Below are 25,091 nucleotides of genomic sequence, written 5' to 3'. Positions count from 1 at the left end.
CTGTGAAAGGACAAGAACATCACCATTGTCATTTCTGATATAGATAACTATCTAGATGGAATTTCTGCATTTGTGTAAATTATCTATTAAGTTTAATTATTAATTATTTATATGTTACTTTATGATAGAATTATATCTTAAATGATCTATAAATATATAGTTATCGCTTTAAACAAATATGTAATTTATTATGTTTTAATAATAATGATAATATTTAATATGATATATTAATATTATTTAATTGTATATTATTAATATATATAGTAATATTATATATTATTATTGTTGTTATTAGAATCAAATATAACTTATGAGTGAATCTATCTACACACATACATAGGTGTATAAAGGCCTTTATATATATACTAAAGAGCGATAACTATATAGTTCTAGATAACATTTCATACAAACTAAAATACAACTACAAATTATGGCTATTTTTATTTATTTTTTTTATTTATTTTTTTTATTTTATTTTTTTTTTAATGAAAATAGAACAAATAACAAACAGAGCATAGCATAAGACAGTCAGTGCTATACAAAGTGTGACATTAATTAGTAACGGGAACTGAAAATAATGTCATAATATTTTAAACATGTTAATGACTTTTTGTTTTTTAACAATTTCAGAGAAGATATAAAACAATCAAATTCCACTAAAAATACCTTAAATATTGGGGATGAATTTAAGCATTTTTGTTTATGTATATAAAATTTTGCCAGCAATATGAATAAATTAACAATGTATTCAAGACCTTTGTTAACATTGTTTTCATAGTACACAATAATATCCTTTAAAGAAAAACAGTATTTATCCTTTACTAGATTAAAAATAAATTCTGCCAATTCCTTCCAAAAATTTTGGGTAATTTTACAATCAAAAAATAAATGTGATAACACCTCTTTCTCATTTTTACAAAGGGAGCATAAATCATCAATATCAGAGTATCTTGAAATTATTGATTTAACAGGGTAGATGGTATGCAAAATTTTAAAATGTATTTCTTTAGTTTTGTTATTGATACAATATTTAAAGGGAATTAACCAAGCAGTCTTCCAATTAATATTATCAATAATAGAGTTCCAAAAGAATTTTCCTCTAGGTGTTATTTTATTTTGTTTTTGGAAAACCGTACATATGTTTGTTATTGCATTTTTTATCAATCAGTTCAAGACCGTTTAAAATTAATTTTGGTTTTGTAGAGTTAGTAGAGTTATAGTGAATATGACTTTTAACAAGATGAACAAGAGTAGGAGGAATAGCTTTATTAAATTCCTTAAATTCCTTAAAATGCACAGGGAAACTGTGGATTCGCATGAATTGTTCATAAGTTAAAAGATTCCCATAATTATCAAACATATTCATAAGATGATTAATATCCCTGTTAAACCAATTCCTTAAAAATAAAGATTTATTGGCAGTCGTTATATTGGCATTATTCCAAATGAAGGAGGTGTGAGGAGAGAAATTGTGTGAGTAGCAAATTTTCCAGGCTAAAAGCACTTGCTGGTGGAATTTGGACAATTTAAGAGGGAGTTTAGAAATATTAAAGTCACAAGTTAACAGAAATTCTAAGCCACCTATTTGGTTAAAGAGACTGTGTGGGATGTGGTTCCAAAGGGAGTTACGATTAATCAAACATTTTTTCATCCAATTGACTTTAAAAGTTCTATTAACATCTTCAAAATAAAGTATTTCCAGACCCCCTTCAGCTTTCTTATTAGTAAGAACCCTTTTCTTAAGTCTTTGGGATTTGTTTTTCCAAATAAAAGAATAAAACAAATTATTGATATCTTTACAATAAGAATCTTTAACATACAGAGATAGGAAGCCATTGTAGTTTCCTCAGTGATAAAAAGCGCATGGTTACGTAAGCAGCAGGGGTCAACTCTCGTTATGTCAACAGACCTGGAGGGGTCAATACTCATCTCTGTGTTTAACTCTCAGTAACCCTGCAGGTGACGGAGAATGCCTCCGAATTCCAAGGCTTCATGTTACAGGCTCGAGAAGTGGACGGAAAAACTGCAGTGGGACGCTTTACATCAATAAATAACAACCAATCCCGTGCCCTGAACTGCTTCAACATAGAGGTGCTTTATTGTTATTTTAAAATGGAGTTAATGCATTACATTTCTCATTCCTATTCAATGCAGACATTTAAATATTAGCCGGAGTATTTGCTTTAACGCTAAAATGAGGCATGAGTCATGGAAACGCTCTGATTTTGGCTCTCAGAACTCAACGCTCAGCCAAGCATCTGCAGACAAGAAATCCCAGTTTGAGGCTACATGGGAAGCACCAGCAAACACCTCCTTGGGTGATATTCAGTTCTTGTATGTGTTTAACTCTTGTTTAAAGAGGCAAATTATACACTTGTAATCTCTGAAAATTAAACACTTGATCATAATTCTCCATGATTTTAATGCCCTTACAGTGTGACATTTGTCAAAGACTATACAGCTTTTTGGACCATGGTGAACAGCTCTACAGTTCGGTCAATTGGCAATCAGTCCCCTCCGAGCACATCACCATCACCTCACAAAACTACATCTACAATAATAAAACCACCAGCTGCTTCTCAGCAAACTAGTTCTTTACCAGTGAGTATTCTAATAGACATGCTCCCATTTTCTCATAATCAGGTGCTTGAATGTTGTTTTGTTTTTTTCCAGAGTTCCAGCCACAAAAACAGACATTTGAGTGTGATGTGGCTCAGTGTGATTCTCCATGCACTCATTTTGCACTCGCTTTTACTTTTGATCAAACTTTGATCAGTATAAATAGTTTTACAGACTATATCAGACACTGATGTTTTAGATTAAAAGTAATAAAACTGAAAATAAAAGTTTTATAGCATTTATAGAATATAGCCACACAAATAACTATGGAGAATGTGAATACTTTAAATATGTAATAAAATAAATAATTGGCAACAAAAACGTCTGCGCTTTCTGAATTAAAAACAAAAGTTTATAAAGTTAAAAAATAACTTTTTCCAGATACACAGTCTTTAAACATTCTTTTTATTTCACATTTATCCGTTTTTAGTTTTCCTAATTATTCAGTCATTTTGAAACATGCAAACAAAAACATTTAGTGAGTTTCAAAAGTAGCATCCTAGCCTTACATCAGTGTGAAAGATGTTTGTGTGCAAAGAAGTAGGACAAACACTACACATGAACTAATTATAGATTACACTAGACACGTTCTGAATATTCTGACAGAATAACATCAACATTTTAATGACGTACCTCAATTCAGCTACATAAAGGGCAAACTCACAGTCTCTAGAAGTCTAGTAGAAGCTGGATGGTAAGGGAGGGGACATGAGGAACAAGGAAATCTCACTAATTCTAAAGTACGGGAAGTTGTTTTGTACTTCACACTTTTTTAGCTATGAGCTCAGGGCTGTAACGTGTCCTCAGACCTGTTTAGGTAAACAGCACACAAACATGACTGCACAGGAACACTTGTGGAAGACAAGGGTGCGTGATCTCTGCTCACAGATCATGAAGAACCTCAAGCACGGCGGCAAGAGACCAGGCCTGAGTTTCACAGCTAAAAGAGCAGTACTGGCCATTCTCATTAGTGAGCTCTGGCAGTCCCTTCCAGGATGACCTGAGGAACAGAAGACAGATATATTAGATCCTGATTTCATGGTCACATTATGCAGATCTGTTTTTACAAGCCATAATCATTTTGCAATCATTTATTATTCCTTAAACACTTAAAATGTTCAGCATAGCTGTTGAAACCGCATCTATTTGGTGACTATAGTGGGACTGAAATTACACACACACACAAAAATCTGTGTACAAACTTCAAATTTTACTAAATAATATTTGCATTATTCCAGCTATATAAGTCATGACACCGGTGATTTTAAAAACCATTCTGGTCAACCAATAATTAAGAGATGGTATGTGACCCTGGACCACAAACCAGTCTTAAATCGCTTGGGTATATTTGTAGCAATACCCAAAAAAACATTGTATGGGTCAAAATTATCGATTTTTCTTTTATGCCAAACATCATTAGGATATTAAGTAAAGATCATGTTCCATGAAGATATTTTGTAAATTTCCTACCGTAAATATATCAAAACTTAATTTTTGATTAGTAATATGCATTGCTAAGAACTTAATTCGGACAATTTTAAAGGCGATTTTCTCAATATTTTGATTTTTTTTGCACCCTCAGATTCCAGATTTTCAAAGAGTTGTATCTCAGCCAAATATTGTCCTATCCTAACAGACCATACAGCAATGGAAAGCTTATTTATTCAGCTCAATTTAAAAAAATAGACCCTTATGACTGGTTTTGTGGTCCAGGGTCACATATTGTTTACTGGTTCTGAGGGCAATAATTGTTCATGCAGTGTTTACCTTTCCATGTGGACATAATGGCGAGAGAGGACATTCTTCACCAAATACACTGTTTTGTCATAGGTGTCTTTTCCAAGCTTCTTTGCAAAGTTGATCTTTGCACGGAGGAAGTAACCGATAGGCCAGAGCCACTCCTGATGCGGGTAAATGAATATAAAGGTTAGGAATCCTAAAAAAAGCTGAAATTGTGCTGATGAAGCAGTACAAAAGGATCTTACAGGGCCTTGATGGTAGTTGAAGCCCCTGGCAAGGTTGTAGTTGTCATTGTCCAGAGAATTGTCATAAACGCCACAGTAAACCATGTCACTATTAAAACAAACAAATCATGAGTCGCACACAGGAAGCAGGAAGAATGTTACAGGTAATGCAGTAGAATTAAATTTTAGGACTCTCACTCTGGGTCTAAGGTCTTCATCCCAAGAGGTCCAAGAAGTTTGTCTTCTGCAATGTTCAGTGCTTCCCAAGCGTGCTCCACAGTAAACAGCTCTGGAGCCTAGGAAGGAAAACCATTAGAAATATACTAATTACAAACTATTAAGCTTTTACTCACTAAGGCCTGGGACACACTAGATGATTTTCAAATCTTAACCGATTTTATAACCATGGAAGAACACAGACATTAAGAACTGATTTTTAGCCTTATAATCCTCTGGATGCGCACACTAGATGATTCGACCAGACCGCGAGACCACACACTTGTTGACTATAGGAATGATTTCACAGGGACATGAGAGATCAAACGTGACTAGAGAAGAAAAACACAAGGAGGACAATCGACGTTGTCAGGTGGCTCTCCTGGCGCACGTTCTGTTGTACAGTGAAAAACAAAATAGAAAAAAATGAATATGGGTGTTCTATCTACGTACTCTAGTTTCGTGGCATGTTTGTGGCTGCCAAGTTTAAGCTATTGAAGCATACAACATCCGGTAGGAGTCGCTGAGAGATCAAGAGTCGTCGGGAGCAGTTAAATAATCGTAATGACATCACATAATAGAGGATTTTTTGGAGTTGCGACAAGCCTCGATTCGGGCCATGCCCCCCTGATTGTTCAGGGGTGCAAATCAGGCTTAAAATCGGCCTTAAAATCAAGTGTGTGGCCAGCCTAACTTAGATTCTCACCAACCAAGGAAGCACAAATAATAATTTGCTCCCTAAAATTGATTTTCACTGATATTTTTGAACATCATGATGGCATATTTTTCGTACTCGCATAAAAACATAGCATGTCACCAGTTTACAAAGACTTATATAAACTGTCGATTTGAGTAATTATGGTTGCTAATTATAAAACCAAACGAACATAAAACACAAATACAGCTGTAAACAATTTTAGATTATGCTAAAAATCATGATAAAACACTATGAGATATAACAAATATAGCAAACACATAAATAAATAATATATAAATAAATAGTCAATTAAAGCACATAAACAAGTAATCAAATAAATAAATAAGCAAACATGCAAAAAACAATACACAAGCAAATAAATAGTAAATAAATAACTTTGCAAATAAATAAATAAGCAGACAAAAACAAACATATAAATACAATATATATTCAGATCTAATCAAATGTGTTAGTTTTAGAACGAATCCTCACCACCACCATGGCAATGGAAAAGTTGGGTCTGAGCTGGTAGTCACACCAGGGGCTGGAAGCTCCGTAGCTGTCTTTGTAAATCCCCTGCTTATGAACCAACTCAGGATGCTTCTCATTGGGGTCATTTAGGTCATGGGACACATAGAACATCTTCTCAAAGTTCTGCTGGATTTTTCTGTCCCATTCATCATAGGACATAGAGAGCTGTTTGCCTACAGGTATAATGTAAATGTTTGTGATTCAGAGATTCTGTATTTGTGCCTTTGGAGTAAATCACAAATATTAGCTTTGATCCAAAGCTGCCTTGCTGTCTACTTAGGCAGCTATCTTTTAAGGCAGCATCCTATGATTTAATATGGAACCTCGGTAAGTGATCTAAAATGCTCACAAACAATAGAAGAAATGATAAATTATTAGTTCCATACATTATGTATCCTTTTCTGAATTTAATTAAATATACTGCAATATAACAAAGAGTGAAAAATTTAAGGGGGTCCGAATACTTTCCGTACCCACTGTATATAGTTGCCCTTACTCTCAACTTGTCTGCCATCATGGATGATTTTTTTCACTGAACTTGTTGAACAAGGCATCTAAGGGGGCAGCATTACTTTGCTTTCTACCTTTTGAAAAAGCCTGCACATTGGGAGAGTGCCTGATGATGCCTTAAAATGATATTTAGAAGAGCAGCTCGCTAAGTTTTGGAACAAACTAATGTTATGAGCACTAGTAAGGGCCATCTGAGCTCACCGTCTTTGTGTATGGCCACACTATTGTAAGGAAAGAGCCCTTGTTTATGTAGCTCCACCAGCCAACGCAAGGCAGATTTGCATAGACCCACTATTTCCACCGCTGATCCATCTCTGCATTAGGAACATAAGAGTCATATTGAATGGCAACAGACATAGAAAGTGAGGCAGAGAAAAGAGATCCACTTATAAATGGCATCTTATAAATAGAATATATTTGGCTTTAAGAGATTTCAACGCATGCCTGGGTGTAGCTGGTATCCCTTTGTTGCGGGCCCTCTCACTCTCTCCCATTTTGTCCATCCAGGTCCCACAGTTGAACCGATTTCCGCCATACACAAAGCCGGTGTCGGGGTTAACCTTGGCCACAATGCTGAAGCCTGAGAGGGTTCAGAATACAACAGATTCAACATTTTCTCAAAGGACTCTTAAAAAAAGTCTTAAAAATATATTAAAAAGGCTATACCTTCGTCTCTCATGTTGCAGTCAATCTGTGGTCCGGCGTTCCTCTCTCTGAACTCTATACCCTGCATGTGGCACTCCATGGCCTCATGAATGACCTCATACAGCAGCTGATCCTGTGGCATCACCGAAACAAAACAATACAGGTGACATCTGGGTAACAGTGAAACCAAAATTGGCATTCACAATGCATTATATAGTCTATTATAACTACTGGTGAATTTTTTTTTTTTTTTAAGAGATTAATACTTTTAGTCAGCAAGAATACAAAATTGACCAAATGTGACAGAAATGTTTTCTAAGGGTGCGTCTCAATCAGCTCCCTAGTTCAGTAGTCAGGGCACTGATCAGGGCGTTGGCCATTTTAAGGGCTGTCTCAATCGCGAAATCCTTCCAGTGCACTGGAACGTTCGCTCCCTGAAAAATCCCACAATGCACCATCAAAACTTTCCCTTACCGGAAATTACGTCACATTTCTGAAGCGCTAAACATAAACCACACGAGGCAACTCGATAAATATAAGACAAACCGTTTTTTTTAGTATATTTTGACATAAACATCGCTAAACAGGTAGTGAACACATTTAGTTAACATTTATAATTAATGTTCAGCTGAAATGTATTAAGAACATGAATCGCGAAATCCTTCCAGTGCACTGGAACGTTCGCTCCCTGAAAAATCCCACAATGCACCATCAAAACTTTCCCTTACCGGAAATTACGTCACATTTCTGAAGCGCTAAACATAAACCACACGAGGCAACTCGATAAATATAAGACAAACCGTTTTTTTAGTATATTTTGACATAAACATCGCTAAACAGGTAGTGAACACATTTAGTTAACATTTATAATTAATATTCAGCTGAAATGTATTAAGAACATGTAACAGAACAACGTGTTTAAAGATAATAAAATTAATATCAAAAAGAGATTGGTCCTGCCTGTTCTAGCGGTGATGTTTTTAAATTTTAAAACAATGTTGTCCGTTCATGTTCTACGTAGTCGCCGGAAATTGAGTAACCACTGTCCCAATGTGCAGTGAGCCAGGGAACTTACCAGTGACCGGATTCGTGTACAAGATATACTGATTCACGAGCTTGGGAGATAGGGAGCTGATTGAGATGCACCCTTACATTATGAATGTCTTTACTATTTCAAATCAATGTTCTTCTTTTTAACTTTCTATTCATCAAAGTATCCTCAAAAATGTTTACACAGAAATATTAAGCAGCACAACTGATTTCAACATTGATAATGACAAGAAATGTTTCTTGAGCATCAAATCAGCATTATAATGATTTCTGAAGGATCATGTGAGACTCAAGACTAGAGTAATAGCAGCTGAAAATTCAGCATCATTTTATCAGTTATATTTAATTGTAACAATATTTCACAAATGTTACTGTACTATATTTTTGATAAAAAAAAATGTAACCTTGGTGTGATGTTTTTCAAAAACAATAAAAAACAAACAAAAAAAAAACACTTACCGACTCCAAACCTTTGAACAGTAATGTATATTAATATATATAATAGGTCTTAATATCTTTTTGGACATCTGCAACAATTTAATTTACTTTGTTTTAAGGATAAATGTGTGTGTATATATATATATACACACACACACATATATATATATATATATATATATATAATTAGTGGAAAACAATACTTATGGAAAACAAAATATGAAAAAAAAGAAAGAAATTTTTTTGGTGATGTACTCACCACAGTGCCAGCTGTCAGGGGTTTAGAGTCGTCTGTGGGGTACATCCTGGACACAGGGCATTGGAGGATGTCAGTGCCATTGGGTACCATAGTACAGTAGTCCTGAATGCACTGCAGCCACCACCACACTGCGTCACGGCAATTAAAACGGGCCCCTACACCCTCTCCCAGCAGGTTAGGAATCAATCCATGTCTCATTGTGCCAGCAAAGGCCAGGATGATGTTCCTGTAAAGCAGGATGAAGAGAAAGAAAAGAACTGAGAGGGAGAAATCTTATATCTAGACATTCAAGAATAAAATGATTTCATTTTTTCTCAAATCTAAGGTCATCCACAGAGGGGAAAATGATGCTCAAATGATTCTGGATGGATTGATATTAATATTTTAAACTAATAAATTATAAAAGCATATGCTGGATTTACTCCTAAACTTGCCAAAAAATGTGTCCATCTGCACTGTTTCTGAAAAACTGATATGCTTTGAGAATCATTTTTGAATATGATAGCAATTCCCTGAATTAAAATCAAACTGAGAAGTTGCTAAAGATTCTTACGCCTATTGGTCTTGGTTAATTATTGTAGTAATGAACTGAATTGAAATGAGTACCTGGCCTCCAAGTGACGGCCTGTGACCAGCATTAGTCCACGCAGGGCGATGAATGTGTCCCTTCCCCAACAACGGAAGATTCCAGCGGAGAAATGAGGTAGGCCTGTGGAATGAGGAAGTCATCAAGATCAAGAATAATAACAGATCACTGTACCAGATCATTGTTAAGTTTAATCCAACCATCCTGTGTTAGCAGCCCAGATACTTCGGCTATTCGGCTAGCAACACTTAATTAATTTACTCTGGCGACTTGTGGAACTTCATTCTGACATATTGAGGGTTTTCTGTGGGTTACTTTGGAGTCACCTGCAGCCAAGGAAACACAGCACTCCTCTTTCTGCTTAGTGATCTCACTGACACGGTAAGGCACATCACTCAGGGCTGGTGAGAGAGGTGGAAGAGCTGGAAAACGTCCAACGGCACACATTTGGACCGATCCCAGAGCCAACAGCTTCACAAAAGAGGAGCCATTCTGCACAAAACTAACACACACACGTACACAATAAGGGTAATCTTATAACAGCACACAGAAACCTCTTGAAATATGAGAAACTTACTTTCAGTCATGACAACTCTTAAAATAGATTGGTTAATTATTGTAGTAATGAACTGAATTGAAATGAGTACCTGGCCTCCAAGTGACGGCCTGTGACCAGCATTAGTCCACGCAGGGCGATGAATGTGTCCCTTCCCCAACAACGGAAGATTCCAGCGGAGAAATGAGGTAGGCCTGTGGAATGAGGAAGTCATCAAGATCAAGAATAATAACAGATCACTGTACCAGATCATTGTTAAGTTTAATCCAACCATCCTGTGTTAGCAGCCCAGATACTTCGGCTATTCGGCTAGCAACACTTAATTAATTTACTCTGGCGACTTGTGGAACTTCATTCTGACATATTGAGGGTTTTCTGTGGGTTACTTTGGAGTCACCTGCAGCCAAGGAAACACAGCACTCCTCTTTCTGCTTAGTGATCTCACTGACACGGTAAGGCACATCACTCAGGGCTGGTGAGAGAGGTGGAAGAGCTGGAAAACGTCCAACGGCACACATTTGGACCGATCCCAGAGCCAACAGCTTCACAAAAGAGGAGCCATTCTGCACAAAACTAACACACACACATACACAATAAGGGTAATCTTATAACAGCACACAGAAACCTCTTGAAATATGAGAAACTTACTGTCAGTCATGACAACTCTTAAAATAGATTTTAACAGAATTTTATTGAAAAGAATGGAGTGTAGGTAGGATTGACCTTGGCGGAATAGATATGCTAGGCTGCTGGGATGAGTGAAGGCTTACTGCTGGAACTTGCTATTAATTACAGGGACTAGGATTTGTACTTCTACTGCAAATGAAAGGAGATAGAACCCAGTAGCAGATCTAGACAGGTGGTGCTGGGGAGGAGGAGGGCTAAAGAAAATTCACATGGCACAGAGTACTGAGATGGACCAGGTTCAAAGTAAATAATAAAGGTCGCTACATAACAGATTGATTGGCTGCGCCATCGGCTTGTGAGAACCAATTAGCTACTCAAAAGAGTTATAAGAGAAAATAGGACAGAATAGACACAAACACCAGGAGGATCTGTCTCAGTCCTCTTGAGACACTGACCTTGACATCTGTTTGAAGGTCACATCAAGTGCAGTAGTGTAGGCCCCAACCAGGATGGCATCAAAGTAACAGGGGATGAGGTAGCGAGGGATGTGCTTCAGGTAGGTAAACATAGCCTGGAACCACTGACCCACCTAAGGACACGTTAGTGACAAATTTAACTACTGGACTTAAGAATAGGAGCAGCAATTGGTAACTCTGGATCTTTCCAAAGACTTTAACCACAGCTAACACCCTGAGATTATCAGCTACATACAGTATTTATTTTGATCCCTTGACTCATTTACCTCGGCTAGTGTGCCCCCATGTGATATCAGTCTATTGCTCACATAGTCAATCATCCAATCCCCTTGTCTTAGGTTGTCACAGAATGGGTGGCCTAGATCATTTTTGGGTCGAATGTCTGCCATCACTGACAACAGACCTGTGAGAATGAAATGACAACATTTTTTGCCAGTGTGATTTCTTTAAGACACCTGGAAAGCCTTTAATCGCACAAAGTATAAACCTAATGTATATTTTCCTGTTAAATACAAGTTTCATCTGCATATTTCATCTACCTTGCAGACCACCGTATTTGAGTGGCTTCCAGCCGGGGATGTTGTAGCAGCCCCCACCCTCTTCCTTCTCCTCTGCATCACAGCGAAACAGAAGAACGTTCATATCAGCCAGAGTCATCTTAGACATAATCCTGGTGTGGAGATGAAACACGAAAAAGCATCTTCAGAACTTCTCAACAATGAATGAAGACATAAATGTTCAGTTCTCTAAACAGTAAGAAAATCTATGTAGGAGATCTAGATTATAAGGCTACAGTAGCTGTTAAGCACAACAAAAACAGGATCGGGATCCCTTGCTGTCCTTCAGCTGAGAAAAGACAGAGAGGCAAACAAAGGAACCTCTGAGACCAAAAGATAAGATTGACTCGTGCAGTGTTGACAGTACAGGCAATCAAAAGGCCATGCAAGTCCGGGCGGCAGACATTTACAACCAGACAGGAAAGGGGAGGTTTACCAAAACAAGTTGTTGAGATGAAACCAGAGCTATTTGAGGGCTGTGGTGTTTTAACTGCAGGGTAGGGGTTGAGCATTGCTTTTTTTGTGATTGAGTGTTCTCAGCGGAGGCCATTATGTCGGCTTAGGACAGTTATAATTAGAGTGGTCTCACAGCACTCAGGTTACCTGGATGTGCTCTTTAATCTCCACTGTGTACCCAGGCATGCCATTAATGCTCCTCTCATCTTTTATGTAGGAGCCCGCCTGCCTCTCCACGGTACGCGCCTCCAGCACCACCTCCTCTATCTTACCTGTGAGATTTCAGAGAGATTTCAGGGTTTGGCTTCCAGTCAGGCATTAAGTCCAAGGACACATAATCGAGACAGAATAAAACCAGATGCCAGAACAGAATCTCACTGAGGGCGAGTGAGAGAGGATATCTCATTGAGTTAAACCTGAAGAAGGTTCAGCCTCTCTGATCAGGAGAAGCGGATCTTTGACACACCTGGGATGCACATTGATGGAACCTCGTCTGTGTAGCGATGGTGTTTGGGGTTCTTGAATGCAGTGCGGCACACAGCCACCACTGACTGGTGCGTACTGGGACAATGACGGGTGACCGCCACAATGTCCTCATCCACTTGGTCCACAAACACCTAAGAAAACACCCAAAGACATTGATAAAGCTTGTCAAAGGTTATTATAGTTTTGAATATCAGTTTTATTTTTTTCTTAGTACTATTTAAAAATGTACTTCGTCGTTTTAGTTTATTTCTAGTTTATAAATTTGTATATAGTATTTAACATTATATATCTAATAAAGACATATATAAAAATATTAAAAACTATCTATAAATTTTAACATTTATTTCTTTAGCTAGTTAGTTAGTTCCAGCAATGATTTATTTAGTTACCTGATTAAACTTGTCCAAGTTTATTACAGTTCTGCATATTTTCATTTGTATTTTAATACTATTTATTTCTAATTCAGTTTACTTATTATTTTTAGTTTATAATAATGGTTTTATTATAGAATATGTATGTACAGTATATTACACATATATAACAGCAATGGTTTTGTTAGTAATACTTTAATTGAACCAAGTTTTTTATTATAGTTCTGCATTTTTACTTTCATAATAATTTTAATAACATTTAATATTAATACATTCTTAATTTCAAGTTACTTTTTGGCTTATATTTATTATGTAATATTTAAATGCATATGTAAATGTATTATTTGAATGTGTATTATTTGAATGTGTTGGCAAATTACAAAAAAACTAGTTAACGCTAATGAGAGGGTGTTTCTAATACTGCGTCTATGGGAGTGACAGTAAATTTGACATCATTCTCTCTACTGACTGCCGTTATCAATCTCTCTCTATTTCTTTCCTTTTTTTGAAAGTCATGAAAACAACACCATGGAGTTTTTCTTTTGCTACTTGAGGAAATGGGAATGCAGAAAATATATTTGTGGTAGTCTCCCATTCACTGCTATAGAAGTTTACCCAACTATGACGACTTCTGCTGCTGAGAAACCCGGAAATGTGAAAAAAGTCCATTGGCAACCTAACTTGTGTTACATGCCATATCGCCATCTGCAGGTGTGATGCCTTCTCTGTAAACTGATCTTCTCCACCATGTGCAAATAGCTCATTACACAAAAACTATTATATCTATTTTGGTGGTTTTTAGCTTTGTTCATTTTTAACCCACTCTTTTTCAATTGCAGTTTTTCTTATATTCATGTTTACTTGATTTCCATTAAGCTTTTAAATAAACAGGGTTTTGTCTTCATTCTTTTTTTTATTCATTTACACACAAGTGCCCCCGTTGTGGCCATGATGCTCCTTTCTGCCAAACCTGCATTGGTGCTGCACAGTGGACTATCACTCAACAGTCTATGTGGCATAACTGTCACTGTGGACCCACCGGAGGACCTCAGACTGAGTTTGCATTTACCTGGTTGAAGCCTTTTGAAGCCAGTTCCTGGTGTAGCTGGTTGAGGGCCAGCTTTCCGGCGATGATTCCTGACTGCAGGTTGACCTCTTCAGGGGACGAAGGCTTAGCCTGAGGATTCCATTTGCTATAGAAGCGCTCTTCTGATACCACTGAGATCTGATGGCAGACACAAAAAAGAAGGACTCAGAAAATGAACTCAATCCATGTTTTGTGGGTGTGTGTGAAGTTACATCTCTTGCCTGGTGGGGTAATAACTCATCATAGCCTCTGGTGCTACCAGTGGCACAGCAGGCCATAGAAACAATAGCAGAGCTGGGCAGTGAATCATATACAGAGCGGATCTACAAGACAGAACATCAAAATAAGAACTCATTCAAGTGGCTCCATCAACATTCTGTATTATGTGTTTGAAACACTATACCTGAATAGGGCACTCATTATCATGTGTGACGTCCAGGAACATGGCGTGGGCAATGCTGGGCACCAGAGGCCTGAGACTGGGCTGAAGAAAAGCCCCCACAGGTTCCCCTCCATACCGGTACACCAGCCTACCCTCCTCATGACTGTCTCCTGCGCTCATCGCCTCTACAACAGCGCAAAGAATAACACTAAGCAAAGTATGAACGCTGAATCATTTTTAATATGTGCTACTTATTTCTCCTCAAAAATAAAAACTTTATCACTATTCACTCACATTCACAGCATTGCACACCTGTATGACTTTCAGTTTTCAAAATTCAAATTATATGTAAACAAATCATTTGGACCAGTTTTGCTAACCAGATCAATAGATTCATTGAAAATATCTATTCTAAACAACTAAAAAAAGTCATCTTTCATTAATTGGACATTGCCACCTCTCATGAACGCACCTAGGAGAGCTAGATATCAAGATTTTCAATAAATAATGACTTCAAATTAGGACCATTTCGTACCCAAATCTATTGTTTGACATCAGAAGTCTTGGAATATAGTGAGCATGTCATATGGACTACTTTTACATTTTGTTTGGTTAGTTTTATGGTGCACTTGTATGCTTTAAGCTTGAAAGCTCCAATACAAAAAAAAAAAAGTCATACAGGTTTGGCACAACATGAGGTGAGTAAATAATGAAAAGATAATGAATACTGATTTCAATAATTTGTGGTAGAATCAGAGTGATAGTTTCTGTACACTTAGACTACCATTAAAAATTTTGGGATCATTAAGATTTTTACTTTGAAAGAAATGAATACTTTTATTCAGCCAGAATGCATTAAATTGATCAAAAGTGACAGTAAATACATTTATAATGTTACAAAAGACTTCAATTTCAAATAAATGCTGTTCTTTTGAACTTTCTCTGCATTAAACAATACTGAAAAAAAAATCAGCAGAAAACAGCTATTTAAAACTTAATAATATTTCACAATATTCCTCTTTTTACTGTCTTTTTTAACAAATAAATGCAGCCTTGATGAGCATAAAAGATTTCTTTCAAAACATTAAAAAAATCCTACCTACCCCAAACTTTTGATTGGTGATCGATCGTAGTATAAAAATTCAAAATGTTTGATGGAGTTAGATTTCAAGTCATACACTCATGTAACAAAAACAATATAACAAAACAGCCACAATGCAAGACCAGGATTATTAGAAGGCCGTACCTCTGATCAGTGAAGAGATTCCTAATCTAGTCACAAAGACATTATCCAGCTCCTCACTGCCTGTGAAGAGCTCGGCCACCACGTACAGGTCAGGTCTGAGGGTGCGGGCAGCCTCCAGCATGAACTGCAGCAAGCAGGGTTAGGGCAAGACGCACAGCCAAGAGGAAACCAAACCACGGTTGTTAGTGTGTCAGATGGGGTGTGAAAAATGGGTTCAGAAAGGGAGAGAGTCATGCCTCAAATGAAGCCAAAATGAGACAAGAAGTGGAAAGCAAGATTTTCAATGTCAAGGTGAGAGATTTTGGACATATATATTTAGGAGAGATAGTTCATTGAGAAAATGACAGGTGATGCATAGCAAAAAGAAAGACAAACAAATAAGACATTGTTAGTGTCATGCTAAAAGACTCTCCAGTACCTCTGATAAGACTGGTTATTCCCAGCCGGTTAACAAACACATTGTCAATCAGCTCGCTGCCTGTAAAGAGCTCGGCTATCACATAGAGATTGGGTCTGACTGATCTGGCTGTTGCCAACATGGCCTGCAGAGCACAACATGAGTTAAAAGTGAGAGGGGTTGCTGGCCTAAAAAAACTGTCAAATGATGCTAAAGGGTTTTGTTGGGTGATATTTGAGTCTACATATACATACGTGTTAAAATAACTTTAACAATAAACAGCTGTTGCAGATTTGTGTAATCTTAGAACTGTACATTTCTGTCATATGGACATTACTTTGACACATTCACCTCTGATAACAGGTCACTCTTAATTGTAATGTAGAAACACTAATTTTCTATCACAATTTGTTTTTCAAAATGCAAAGGAGCTGTGTGCATTACTAGTGGACTATGATGTTTTTATTAGCTGTTTTAACTTTTTCTGACGACACCCATTCACTGCAGAGGATCCACTGGTGAGCAAGACATGCAGTGCTAAAATTCTCCAAATATGTTCTGATGAAGAAGCAAGCTCAACTACGAAATATCATCTTGGATGGCCTGAGGGTAAGTAAATGTTCAGCAAATTAGTATTTTTTGGGTGAACTATTTCTTAAAAGAAGTTAACTCTTCAAAATCTCCTTTTTTAACACTTGGTTTAAGAGACAATCTGTTACTATGATTTTGTATAGTTAAACAGAAGTAATGCTGATGATTCTACAAACAGCCACTTTTCAATTATCGGTTAAAGAGGTCATAAACTGAGAAATCATTCACTTTTGACATATAAGAGGTCATTGTACCATAAAAACATCCTGTAAGATTCAGAACTCAAAACCTGTTAGTCTAAAAACTTATATTGAAGCCAATCTGACAAAACGACAGCTTGTGGAATGTCACTTTTAGTGTGGCTAAACCCGCCTCCGCAGGAGAAGATCAACGCCTGCTTCTGCATCACTGCCTGTTTAGCCCCGCCCACCGATTCACTCATGTTGTAGATGAATAACGAGAGGCAAACACAGGTTTTCGCAGAAACCAAACGATAAAGATGCTCCGAAGACAACAAGACGCAGTGCAGTGCCAAGTTGTGGAAAAACAGTCTTTGCATTGCCTTCCTTCTGATCCCAACATTACCAACAGACCGCGTCAGTAAGAACTTGGTCATTTGTTCACTTAATTTTACCGTGGATTAGTTTACAAACAAGGCACAATTCGACACAAGATTTTCAGAAAGATTGAAACTAAAAGACGATGCTGTGCCGACTATATTGGATCCGACAGTAATGTCGCACCATACAAGTGTGAGTAACTGTTTTTATTACGTGATCACTATTTCTTTGTCTGTTATTACAGATCGTTTGATATGTACTGAGTATTTATGCAGTTTTGACCTAAATCACAGCAGCGTCCATCTTTGAAGGATGTAGGCTGTCAAACATAAACTGTTAGCCAATCATAGCAGTGGGCGTTTACTACCGAGTCTACAATCCGCCACGCCTATTCAAACAGAGCGTTCTGATGAGGGGGGTCAAAACAGGACAGAAAATAGCCTATTACTTCTAAATTATGATGTTTTTTTGATGTAAAAATCTTGATAACATTATAAGTGGACCTCAGAGAACAGTACAAAACTCTTTAACTTGTAGTTCCATGCTCTTGAGCACAAGGTTTAATTCAACTGTTTAATTAATGTTAAATTAAACTGTGAAACTGTCAACCCTGTTACTCTTCTTAGATATAACTAATATCAACATGACTAATCCCAACGTGACCAGATGGTTCAATGCATTTTATCAAGATTCAAACATATTAATGTGTCTAATAAAAGATTTAAAATCTTTTAATCAAACTTTTATAATTTAAAAAACACCATATTAAAACTGAAAATAGCATCCGCTGCATAGCATGACCATTATACCATCACCGGTTTATCAATAAGCAAAGGATGGAGAACGAGCCACACTTAATATTTTTTAATGTGAAGTACAGCCTGTGACGTAGCAAACGGTGGATGGGGAACAACCACTATCCAAAACGTACTAACCAAGACAGTATCTAACAATCTTGTCATATAAAAATGTGTAAGGGAAAAAAAAAAGCAATCCTGCCCCCCTTTGTCTAATATTCATCTTTACACATAGTTAATCTCAAACACGTTATTCATCTGTGATCTAGCCAAAAGTAATAATCCATCTTTTAACACTGCCACGGTACCTCAGCCACATGCAGTGGAGTTGAATGGCAGTTGTCCAGACGCACTCCCACAAAGTGCTTGGCCGTAATCTCTGTGTATTTCTGCATGTGGGCCCACAGGTAGGGGCAGTCCTCGGGCCCACTGCCATACCGCAGTTTAATGCTGTCAGCCCAGCAGATCAGCTCCCTCCTGATGTAGACATTGGACCCTAACCAGAATGAGAAGAAGAAAAAACAACTTTGATTCACCTTACTGCCAAAAAGGCTTGGCAAGTGTTGCCAATGATTAGGGTTGAGTAAATGTGTTGATATCGCCACCTTGTGTTTACAATCAGAATTACATCACTGCTCTCATAGAAATCCACTGTGACACAATACATTTTTACAAGTACGCATATAATCTGCACAACTTTTAGGAGAAAATCTGTGGATTTCTGAGGAGTGGGTTTAAATATGGTTAAAGAGTGGCTTTCAATATTGTAGTGGGGTTCAATATTGTTTGGGGTTGGTAATATTTTTGAAAGATCTCTTATTACTCACCAAATTTGCATTTATTTGATCAAAAAACATTAAGAACAGTACAATGGTGAATGCAATTTATTCCTATGATGACAAAGATGAATTTTCAGCAGCCATTACTCCAGTTTTCAGTGTCACATGATCATTCAGAAATTACTCTAATATGCTCATTTGTGACTTAAGAAACATTTCTTCTTATTATCAGTGTTTAAAACAGCTGCCTAATATTTCTGTGGATACATTAACGAATTGAAAGTTTAAAAGAATGTCCTTTTTTGAAATATAATTCATTTGTAATATTATAAATGTCTTTACGGTCACTTTTGATCAAATAAATTCCATCCTTGCTGAATAAAAGCAGTCAAAATAAAAATCTTACTGACCCCAAACATTTGATTAGTAATACATGTTCAAAGATCTTCAAATTGCAATTTTAGTAAGCAAAAAACAAACAAACATGCAATTAAGTGAAAGACAGTTTTAATATCCAGAAAAGAGATTTTTTTGGCCACTGAAAGGACGGTTGTAGTTATTCCAGCTCTATGTTTTTATGTGGATCAGAAAAGCACACTGGTAAACCTGGCTCTGCAAAGTTCCTCAGAGGATCGTCCCCCATGACCCAGCCATTATGGGCCAGGAAGTGACATGACTTTTCTGGTTGATTCATCAGCTCCAGATCCTGCTCCAAAGTTGCATCCTCAAATGGGAAAGTGAAATATCTGCATACAGACAAAACAGCATTACATATCATAGCAAACATAATGAACAAACTTTATTACACAAATGAATGTGATGCTAAATCTTCAACAGAGGCTGACAGAATGAACCGTGCTACCTTGTAACCAGAGGATGTTTCCTGGTGACGGGGCCCAACTTGGGTCCGTGGTCAGCTATTCTTTCATAGCTTACAGTTCCATCAATGCAGTTAGTAGCCTGAAGGTAAATAAATTACATCATTGCATTGGATTCCAAAGAAATTAGAGGTAAAGGTATAGAGAGACTCACCTGCTCCTGATGGTGCTGAATTTCATGATACTGTTCGCCATTGAGTTCCTCCAGTCTTCTCCTCAGCCAGTTACAGCAATCCTCAATGGCACCAGGACTGTTCCTACAACAACATAAAACTAATGTATAATTCAGCAACATAAAATCAATGCATAAAGAATAATAAGCACACTATAGTGAACACATGCTCAATGCAGCAGCATACTGACCCATGGGGCACAAAGGTTTCTAGAGCGGAGTTCATGTCCACTGTGTTACCAAAACATCTGTACTGAGGGTCCTGAATGATCTTCAGTTGCTGTCTGCCCTCAGTCTTGCTCCTATCAGGTTTGGCTCCTGTGCAGACAATTTAAAACAAACCACTAAACACATTAACATTTTCATTTCTCTTGACGTACGTGTCTGAGAACCTCCCAGGAACTCACCACTTTGGAGTAAATCTCTGAACTGCTCCACCGTCGGTTCCACTTTGACTTGGAAGAACTCCCACAGTTTAATCTTAGGAAACACATCCTGCCAGAGAACTCCACGAATGGCCTAGTGAAAACACATTACAGTTTGTCTTGAAGGAAATAAGAGCACCTTATACTTCATAATGAATTCTGTTTTAAGGCTTCAAACAGACACTGATTCACTCACATGGAGGTGTTCGTGATTCTGGATTAGGGCTGGGAGACCCCAGTCTTCGTATTTGCCATCAGCTATAGCACAGGTGATGTGCCACAGGGCTCTATCCAGCACCCAGGCCGGCTTCAGATGGGGAGAGTTCACCAGGTTATAACCACACTCGGGATGTTTCTTAATCCATTTGCTATTAGCAGCTGAGAAAAGCAGGAAAACACAGAGGTTATCTGTGCATTGTCAACCAAATAAACAAAAATGAACAAAGATAAAGAGAGAGACATCACTGAAAAGTGACTGAATTAGTGATTCTAACTTTTGCTGAAAAAAAAGATATGGATCTTTCTTTGATGTACTGATGTATTTTAAGAGCAAATGACAGGTCCTTAAGAGACAGAATGAACAATGATTGGATAGATTACAAGCCACACACAATGAGGTCCAAAAGTCTGAAAATGTGAAAAATGTGTGTATTTTGCATTTTCCTAATTTAACACAATATTAATAATACCATTAGTGGCTTCAAAATAATGCAGAACCTTAACTATTTGTTATTTTAATTAATTTTTTATCTACACCACTATTCAAATGTTTTAAGTCAGTAAGTTTTTTTTTAAAGAAATGAATACTTTTATTCAGCAAGGACGCATTAAATTGATCAAAAGTGACAGTGAAGACATTTATAATCTTAAGATTTCTATTTCAAATAAACACTGTTCTTCTGAACATTTTATTCATCCAAAAAATCCTGACATTTCCCTGAAAAACAAAAAACACGGTTTTCACAAAAATACACAACTGTTTAACTGTTATAATAATAAGAAATGATTCTCAATCAGCAAATCAGCATATTAGAATGATTTCTGAAGGATCATGTGACACTGAAGACTGGAGTAATGATGCTGAAAATTCAGCTTTGCATCACAGGAATGAATTTTATTTTAAAATATTTTAAAATAGAAAAAGGCTATTTTAAATTGTAATAATATTTCTCAATATTACAGATTTTACTATATTTTTGATCAAATAAATGCAGCCTTGGAGAGCATAAGAGACTTCTTTCAAAAACATAAAAAAATCTTACCAATACCAACCCCAAACTTTTGAAAAATAGTGTATATTTATTTAAAGTCCTTTGCATCACAGGAATGAATTTTATTTTAAAATATTTTAAAATAGAAAAAGGCTATTTTAAATTGTAATAATATTTCTCAATATTACAGATTTTACTATATTTTTGATCAAATAAATGCAGCCTTGGAGAGCACAAGAGACTTCTTTCAAAAACATAAAAAAATCTTACCAATACCAACCCCAAACTTTTGAACAATAGTGTATATTTATTTAAAGTCACAACATTATTTCATTTACTTTTTTAAATTTGACTTTGAGTCACAAATTCATGATGTGGCCTCAGATTTTGGACCCCACTGCATATATATAACCTATATAAATGCACATACAGCACACAGCACTGGACTTCCCCTTGTTTAAATGTGTGGCATTAGCACACAGCTTCAGATAAGGTATCACACACTTCTTGACCTTTAACTCTGCTGAACTCTGGTATAAGCGATGAACTATGAGCTTTGCTTTCTATTAAGCCTGACTACCCTAACACTTCAATGAAGAGTTCAAGGAAAAAAAAAACATGATCTTACAGGGACTGAGGAAGCTCTAACAAAACTAAGCACAGCAAGTTAACATTTCAAACTCCCCTGCAGTAAGTCATTTATAAACAGTCTTCCCTAAACCTCCACAATCAGTCAGCGGATCTGAATAAAAGTTTTAAATGTTTCTCTTTAGTATTCTGTTCACATACTGGGACTCTCTAGCAGCTCTATGCAACTGCTGAACTGCAGCATAGCACTAAATCAGACAGGTCAAATGTTGCACCAACAGCTCCTGTTCTCTGTAAATAAACTATTTTTAGAATTGAAGTCAATGCGAAGGCTTTTAGTGGGGGCTTACAGGAGATTACAGTCAATCAGTTGGAACTGTGGCCTTTTCCAATGGAATATGAGAATCCACTATAGCTGGACGCTGCAGACAGATAATTTACATGCAATACTTATGGAAAGTCCTGTGGGTATGACATGTTATACTCAATCTAAAAAAAAATTCACCACAGTTTGCCAATTCTTTTATAATTATGAATGTACAATAGCTTTTTTGAATTATTTGGATAGAAGTGTCTGCAACTTGAAAAAATGGGCATAAAACAATGTGGAAAAATGTAGAATGTTTCTAGAAACTTATAGAAAAGATAATAGAAAATGAAAACACACACACCCGTATGATTGTAAACCACATCCGTGATGCAAAGCACATTCCACTCATTCTTCATTTTCTCCACCAGGTTGCCAACATCTGTCCAGGTGTAAGTTTGTCCAGGAGGAGAGAAGTCTGGGTTGAGCTCCAGCTGATCAGCCAGAGAGTAACAGGAGCGAGACTCACCCAGCGTCTGCAATGGCGTGAAGTGAATCATATTATACCCTAAAAAGATGCACATGAAATATGAAATCAGTTACTTTGAAACAGATTACTAACTGAATGTTATAAAATATTTCAGTTAATGTGCCAATGTAATGAAACCACATAAATGAAATTCATAGCAAACTGTGATATAGTAAATTAGCAATATAACTTCATAAATTAATCTATGAAGGCACTGCTCATGTGAAATATTAATCAGTTAGTTTAGAGAACTTAAATGTCAACTATAGGACTTGCTGTTAAAAATGCAAAGTAAAATGATTTACATATTATTTTGAAATAATGAACTCAAAAATGGTTCACTTCGAAAAACTGCAGACATTACAGTTGCTTTCGGCCTACTAACTTGGACTAACTTAAACTCTTTACATTTATTTGCTTAGTTTCTTCATATTTATTTGTTGGTTACTGATTTGTGCATTTAATCAAATAGACTGCAGAGAAGGAGATAAGCAAAGTTCAAATGCAGTTAAAGTTGAAATTTTTGGTAAACAATTGGGTAAAAGAGTAACTAATATAATAGCACCGGCTGTCTTTTTACCTGTCTCTTTGGTGACTCTCAGCCTGTCCAGCCACTCATCCAGGGGCCCGAGGCATTTGGACAGGTATGTCTGGATACTGATGCAGTCCAGGGGAAAGATGTGGTTGTCCGCCCCTACCCGGAGCACTGGGTCCACCACAATATACCCACCACCAGACTTCTCCTTATCTCTGAAGAGTAAAAAAACAAATGATATGATGTACAGTTTGACTAAAATAGAGATGTAGAACTGACAGTATACTTAAACATTTTTTAGGCATCTAACTGACCCATGGCCAAAGTAATACTGGTAAGAGCCTGAAATCTTGAGGTCAAGGGTGCAGAACTTGTCCGAATCATCCTCTCTTCCAGTAGGGTTAATCCAGTCTAAGGCGCGGAACTTGTGGCGCTCAAATCGCTCCCCTTCTGCAGGGTAGTTGGTGTGAACATGCAAGTGTTTCCCCTGAAGAGTGGGGCCCAGACGAAACTGGAGCTCAAACCCTGAGCAGAAACACAACAGAAGCATCGGACATATTTTGCTGTTTGGGGTACAATAAATAAATAATAAATCACTTAATATAAGTAATGGCAGAACTTGGCCCAAAACTGTTAATGACATAAACTCACCAGCCATTTTATTAGGTACACCTGTTCAACTGCTCAATAATGCAAATATCTAATCAGCCAATCACACGTCAGCAACTGTAGCATTTAGGCATGCAGACATGGTCAAGACAATCTACTGAAGTTCAAACTGAGCATCAGAATGGGGAAGAAAGGTGATTTTAAGTGACTTTAAATGTGGCATGGTTGTTGGATGGCCAGACGGGCTGGTCTAAGTATTTCTGAAACTACTGATCTACTGGAATTTTCATGCACAACCATCTCTAGGGTTTACAGAGAAGTGAGTGGCAGTTCTGTGGGTGAAAATGCCTTGTCGATGCCAGAAGTCAGAGGAGAACAGCCAGACTGGTTCAAGCTGATAGAAAAGCAACAGTAACTCAAATAATTACTTGTTATAACCGAAGTATGCAGAAGAGCATCTCTGAACACACAAAACTTTGAATCTTCAAGCAGATGGGTTACAGCAGCAGAAGACCACACTAGAGGTCTACACGGAGGACCCGAGGACCCGGGATCCGTACGGGTTCGGGGCTATATTTTAAATGGTCAGCCGGGTCCGGGTCGGCTGACCATTGTCCCAATCTATTACTTCAGGTCCCGGGTCTGTTTAACATTGTGTGTAATACCCGATCGATCGGACTCGGAGAACACCCGGCTGTTATCAGAGTCAGTCAGCGATGTGCGTGTGTTGTTTTATAACTTTCAACTTGTAAAATTAGGATGAGAAAAGTGTGAGTCGGTAATTTGAAATAAGGTGAAAAAAAAACAAAAAACATTTTTGACATTTCTCGGTTCTGCACGGGCCCGGGTCCAACTTTCAAAATAATAGACGGGTCCGGGTCGGTTCACTAACGAATTTTTGGACCCGTGTAGACCTCTAGACCAGTGGTTCCCAACCCTGGTCCTGGAGGCACC

General features: G+C 37.2%; 1 pseudogene; it reads right to left on the bottom strand.

The window, feature by feature from the left end:
• Window positions 1–3,036: 3,036 nt before the first annotated feature.
• The window catches only part of LOC107677760 (glycogen debranching enzyme-like), a 25,644-nt pseudogene continuing 3,589 nt past the window's right edge, over window positions 3,037–25,091 (bottom strand).

Source organism: Sinocyclocheilus anshuiensis, unplaced genomic scaffold, assembly GCF_001515605.1.
Source record: "Sinocyclocheilus anshuiensis isolate Anshui unplaced genomic scaffold, SAMN03320099.WGS_v1.1 scaffold985, whole genome shotgun sequence".
In the NCBI taxonomy this organism is placed as follows: Eukaryota; Metazoa; Chordata; class Actinopteri; order Cypriniformes; family Cyprinidae; genus Sinocyclocheilus; species Sinocyclocheilus anshuiensis.
The sequence above is the reverse complement of the archived record's forward strand: the minus strand, read 5'-3'. Positions and strand labels throughout refer to the sequence as shown.